At 39.0% G+C, this 5944-nt stretch overlaps 1 protein-coding gene across 4 annotated transcripts in view; it reads left to right on the top strand.

Annotated features, from left to right (window-relative positions):
* cadm1a (cell adhesion molecule 1a) overlaps nucleotides 1-5944 on the top strand; it is a 340724-nt gene that overhangs the window by 313084 nt on the left and 21696 nt on the right. The window lies entirely within an intron of this gene.

Below are 5944 nucleotides of genomic sequence, written 5' to 3'. Positions count from 1 at the left end.
GTCTCTGCAGCATGCCTTTTTTTACTGGTGCACGGTAGACAGGCTGCCCAGCATGGTCTCAGTTATTTATTGATCATACTGACCTGTCTTTTGATGCCAGAGAGCAACCTGCCAAGCAATTGTCAGGCTACATTTTACTTTTGTTACATTAATGCCACAAAGCTGTTTGCATTACTCAGTGTCACTTCATGGGGCCAGGCATATAAATACCTTTAAAAAAGTATCTCATTCTCGCTTGAACCGCACTTGGGGAAATAGCTGCACCAAATAACCAATTACCGTTTTTCCCTGAAGGTGCCACAGAGGAATAAAACCCACTCTGAGGCTAGGACTGATTATATCAACATCATGAGATGATTTTGTGTGGAGGCAAAAACAGACTTCATTTACTTGTTTTCATTAATTTGAATGAAGATAATACACATCATTTTCTCATTTTGTCTAATTTGCATGCCTTTTTCATCACTTTGAAGCTACAGTTCATAGTTTGTGTGAACAAATTCATGGAAATGTGGTCATGTGCTTTTTATTAAGCATCTGCTCAGTTTTGCTCCATCAAGAAATTCCAAATTGACTTCACTCACTTGCTTTAATGACCAAATTATGGAGTTGCAGAGCAAAAATGAGCCATGGGCCCCCATTAACCCCCTGTTTGTGGTAATTTAGTCAAACAAGATTGTATTTAGGTATATGAATCACATAAAGCTTCACACAAATCATCAAGACAGAGACGCTAATTAAATTACCACAAACCACGAGACACACAATGATTCTGGCAGTTTGGGCATCCCTGAGGGTCTGTGACCCGAGGGCAAATTTGACCCAGTTGATATTTAAGCTTTGCCTGCCATAAATGCCTAAATTTATGTGATTACTTGTTTTGTTATTTTGAGATTCTTTACAGTGGATGTTCCGATCTGATTAAAATAAAGGGCAGGGGCCAGATGTGCTCAGTAGCTGTAAACAACATACAGTGCATGCAGAAAATATTCAAAGCGCTTACCTTTTTCCACATTTTGTTAGGTTACAGCCTTATTCAAAAATGGATTAAATTCATTATTGTCCTCAAGATTCTACAAACAATTCTCCATAATGACAATGTGAAAAAAGTTTGTTTGAAGTCTTAGCAAATTTATTAAAAATAAAAAACAAAAAAATCACATGTACATAAATATTCACAGCCTTTGCTCAATACTTTGTTGAAGCACCTTTAGCACCAATTACAGCCTCAAGTCTTTTTGAGTATGATGCTACAAGCTTGGCACAACTATTTTTGGGCAGTTTCTCCCATTCTTCTTTGCAGTACCTCTCAAGCTCCATCGGGTTGGATGGGGAGCGTTGGTGCACAGCCATTTTCAGATCTCTCCAGAGATGTTCAATCGGGTTCAAGTCTGGGCTCTGGCTGGGTCACTCAAGGACGTTCACAGAGTCCCGTAGCCACTCCTTTGTTATCTTGGTTGTATGCTTAGGGTTCTTGAAAAGATCAACCATCGCCCCAGTCTGCGGTCCAGAGTGATCTGGAACAGGTTTTCATCAAGGATGTGTCTGTATATTGCTGCAGTCATCTTTCCCTCAATCCTGACTAGTCATCCCCACAGCATGATGCTGCCACCACCATGCTTCACTGTAGGGATGGTATTGGCCAGGTGGTGAGCGGTGCCTGGTTTTCTCCAGACATGACGCTTTGGCGTTCAGGCCAAAGAGTTCAATTTTTTGTTTCATCAGACCAGAGAGCTTTGTTTCTTATGGTCTGCGAGTTCTTCAGGTGCCTTTGGGCAAACTCTAGGTGGGCTGCCATGTGCCTTTTATTGAGGAGTGGTTTCCGTCTGGCCACTCTAACATACAGGCCTGATTGGTGGAGTGCTGCAGAGATGGTTGTTCTTCTGGAAGGTTATCCTCTCTCCACAGAGAAATGCTGGAGCTCTTTCAGTGTGACCATTGGGTTCTTGGTCACCTCCCTGACTGAGGCCCTTCTCTCTCGACCACTCAGTTTGGCCGGGCGGCCCACTCTAGGAAGAGTCCTGGTGGTTCCAAACGTCTTCCATTTATGGATGATTGAAGCCACTGTGCTCATTGGGACCTTCAATGCTGCAGAAATTTTTCTGTACCCTTCCCCAGATCCGTGCCTTGATACAATCCTGTCTCGGAGCTTTACAGACAACTCCTTGGACTTCATAGCTTGGTTTGTGCTCTGACATGCACTGTTAACTGTGGGACCTTATATAGACAGGTGTATGCCTTTCCAAATCATGTCCAATCAACTGAATTTTTCACAGGTGGACTCCAATCAAGTTGTAGAAACATCTCAAGGATGATCAGTGGGAACAGGATGCACCAGAGCTCAATTTTAAGTGTCATGGCAAAGGCTGTGAATATTTATGTACATGTGATTTTTACATTTTTTTTATTTTTAATTTGGAAAAATTTCAAACAGACTTTTTTCACATTGTAATTATGGAGTATAGTTTGTAGAATCTTGAGGACAATGATGAATTTAATTCATTTTTGAATAAGGCTGTAACCTAACAAAATGTGGAAAAAGGTAAGCGCTTTGAATACTTTCTGCATGCACAGTACTGCAACATTACAGGTATGTGCCAAAAAATTAGAATATCGAGGGAAAGTCCATTTATTTCAATAATTTGTTTCAAAAAGTGAAACTTGTATGTTATATTAGTTCACTACACACAAAGTGAAATATTTCAAGCCTTTATTTGTTTCAATTTTGATGATTATGGATTAAAGACAAAAAAAACCCAAATCCAGTATTTCACAAAATTAGAATATTTCATGTGACCAATAAAAAAAGGATCTTAAACACATGTTGGCCTTCTGAAAAGTGTGTTAATGTACTGTATTATGTCCTCAGTACTTTGTTGGGCCTCCTTTTGCATTAATTACTGCATCAAGGCGACGTGGCATGGAGGCGATCAGCCTTTGACACAGTTGAGGTGTTATGGTAGCCCAAGTTGCTTTGATATTGGCCTTCAGCTTGTCTGCATTTCGGGGTCTGTGTTCCCTCATCTTCCTCTTGACAATACCCCATAGATTTTCAATGGGGTTTAAGTCAGGTGAGTTTGCCGGCCAATCAAGTACAGTTATTCCATGGCTATTAAACCAGGTACTGGTAATTTTGGCTGTGTGGGCAGGTGCCAAATCCTGCTGGAAAATAAAATCTTCAGCTCCAAAAAGCTTGTCGGCAGCGGGAAGCATGAAGTGCTCTAAAATTTCCTGGTAGACAGCTGCGTTGACTGTGGACTTGATAAAAGACAATGGATCCACACCAGCAGATGACATGGCTCCCCGAACCATCACTGACTGTGGAAACTTCACACTGGACTTTAAGCAGCTTGACTTTTGTGCCTCTCTGGTCTTACTCCAGACTCTGGAACCTTGATTTCCAAATGAAATGCTGAATTTGCTTTCATCTGAAAACAGGACTTGGGACCACTGGGCAACAGACCAGTACTGTTTCTCCTTAGCCCAGCACAGACGCTTCTGACGTTGTTTTTGGTTCAGGAGTGGCTTGACGCATGGAATTCTACAGCTGTAGCCCATGTCATGCAGACGTCTGTATGTGGTGGTTCTTGATGCACTGACACCAGCCTCAGTCCACTCCTTATGAAGCTCCCCCAGATTTCTGAATCGCCCTTGCTTGACAATCCTCTCAAGGCTGCGGTCATCCCTGTCACTTTTGCACCTTTTCCGGCCACATTCTTCCCTTCTTCTTGAGCATCCAGCTTCTTTTGCAATTGCCTTTTGAGACTTTTCCTCCTTATGGAGGGTGTCAATGATGGTCTTCTGCACAACCGTCAAGTCAGCAGTCTTTCCCATGATTCTGAAGCCTACTAAGCCAGACTGAGACAATTTCAAGGCTGAGGAAACCTTTGCAGGTGTTTTGCATTAATTAGCTGACTAGATTGGGACACAGGGAGCCTACAATGTTGAACTTTGATATGATATTCTAATTTTGTGAAATACTGGATTTGTTTTTTTTTTTTTTTGTCTTTAATCCGTAATCATCAAAATTGAAACAAATAAAGGCTTGAAATATTTCACTTTGTGTGCAGTGAACTAATATAACATACAAGTTTCACTTTTTGAAACAAATTATTGAAATAAATGGACTTTTCCTCGATATTCTAATTTTTTGGCACATACCTGTAGAAACAGCCATATTATCTTCTCCAATTATAAATTATGACTATGGTCATGATTCAGACTTGTCATGAGGATCAGTTTAATTATAAAGGTGGTAGAGCCGCTTTTGATATGAGAATGTTTTTAATCTTTGTGCAATTTCAATAAGTTTTGCATTACATGGCATGAGTCACACAAATTGTACTGAAGATGATAGTTAATCTGTACACCTTCCCTTCATATTATTTTGATATTTTACTTAAGTTAGTTTTATTATGAGCCATGTTTAAAGTTAATACATATTGAGTATACTGTATTTGAATATACTGTATTTCCAGATGATCTTCAGATACACTGGCCTAAACTGTGAAACGAGTTGGTTGGCTGGTTAAGCTGTTGCTCATGGAAGGTTTTTACTGCGCACTGTATGTGATGCATACCGGCCACTTTATTATATATGTTTGTACAATTGCATGCACTTCAGTGCAACACTTCTGCCTTAATATCTGTGTTTATGAAGCTTAAAATGTTTGATTTTGATAAAATTGTCATAAAATAAAAGTTCAATATTATGCTTATTACTGAAGTCATAGTTGAATTGTACTAGACTACATTATATTCAAAGGTGTGTATATTTGTGTCCTCCCCAGCTACATACATGAGAGGGTCAGAATATTAGGAACACCTCTGAATATAATGTATGCAGTAGATGATAGATGATTTGACTGTGGGATATTAAGCAACTGATATTGCTACTGAGGTTTCCTACCTGTAAATGATGGTGGCAGAAAACAGATGCTTCTTTCTTCTTTTTGTGAGATATGTTTGAGTTTTGCCAAATTGCCTATTATGATCAATTCAAACCAAAAGTGTTTTTAATGCTTCATTTAACTTATACAGTTTCTTAAAATGAATACCACTTCTGTATTTACTTAAGGTAAATTTTAACTTACATCTGTTCTGTATATCTTTGATTAGTATTTATTTTATAACATCAGTGTATGAATGATGATATGAAAATAATGTAAGTGGGGTTATTTGTAGTGAGGAACCAACAGAGAATACTCAATTGAATCTGCTTCTCCCCTCAGCTTTTAGGAGTGTTATCTTGTGTTTCAGTTTGTTTAGCTGCCTGGCCTACAATTTCCCTGTTTTTATGCACTCTCACTGCTGTCATAGTGGCATTTTTGGCTTCAGCAGGCGGAAAAAGCTCTAAAAAACCAACTGTGCACCACCAGCTCAACATAAAACAGCAGACAGACACAAATACTGTAGTGACTGTCTGGTGAACACAATGAGGACATAGTAGTTAAAGAGCCTGATCTTTACCTCAGGGGTTGGTACCACCCAAAACAGAGCCAAACATGAGTGAATATCAGACTTATTAGGCTTAAAAAAAGAGGAAAAATGAATTAATATTCAGTTACAGTATTTCCTGCTTATAAAATATTCGAAAAAGGCAAAAGAACATAGCTATAAGCAGATGAGAGGATTTGCATGGTAGAATGGATAGACTGGATTGAAGGAGATTGGATTTCATCAATATGTATACATGATTTGAATATACATTAGTGAACGGTTCAGGTGTTGTGTGGAATATTTAAATATAATTAACACTTGTTTTTCCATAAATGCTGATATTAAATTGGATTTTCAGTGGAAATATCACTTTATTAATAGTACAGGATGACAACCCATGAACTGCCTGCAGTAATCAGCCACATAACAGGGCTTTCAAATATCTCATGAACATTGGCTTCAGAAAGTGTTCAGCATCTTGTATAGACACTTTGACACTGACCTG

Source organism: Monopterus albus, unplaced genomic scaffold, assembly GCF_001952655.1.
Source record: "Monopterus albus unplaced genomic scaffold, M_albus_1.0 scaffold38.1, whole genome shotgun sequence".
NCBI classification, from domain to species: domain Eukaryota; kingdom Metazoa; phylum Chordata; class Actinopteri; order Synbranchiformes; family Synbranchidae; genus Monopterus; species Monopterus albus.
Note: the sequence above shows the minus strand (reverse complement) of the source record. Positions and strands in the feature narration are given on the sequence as shown.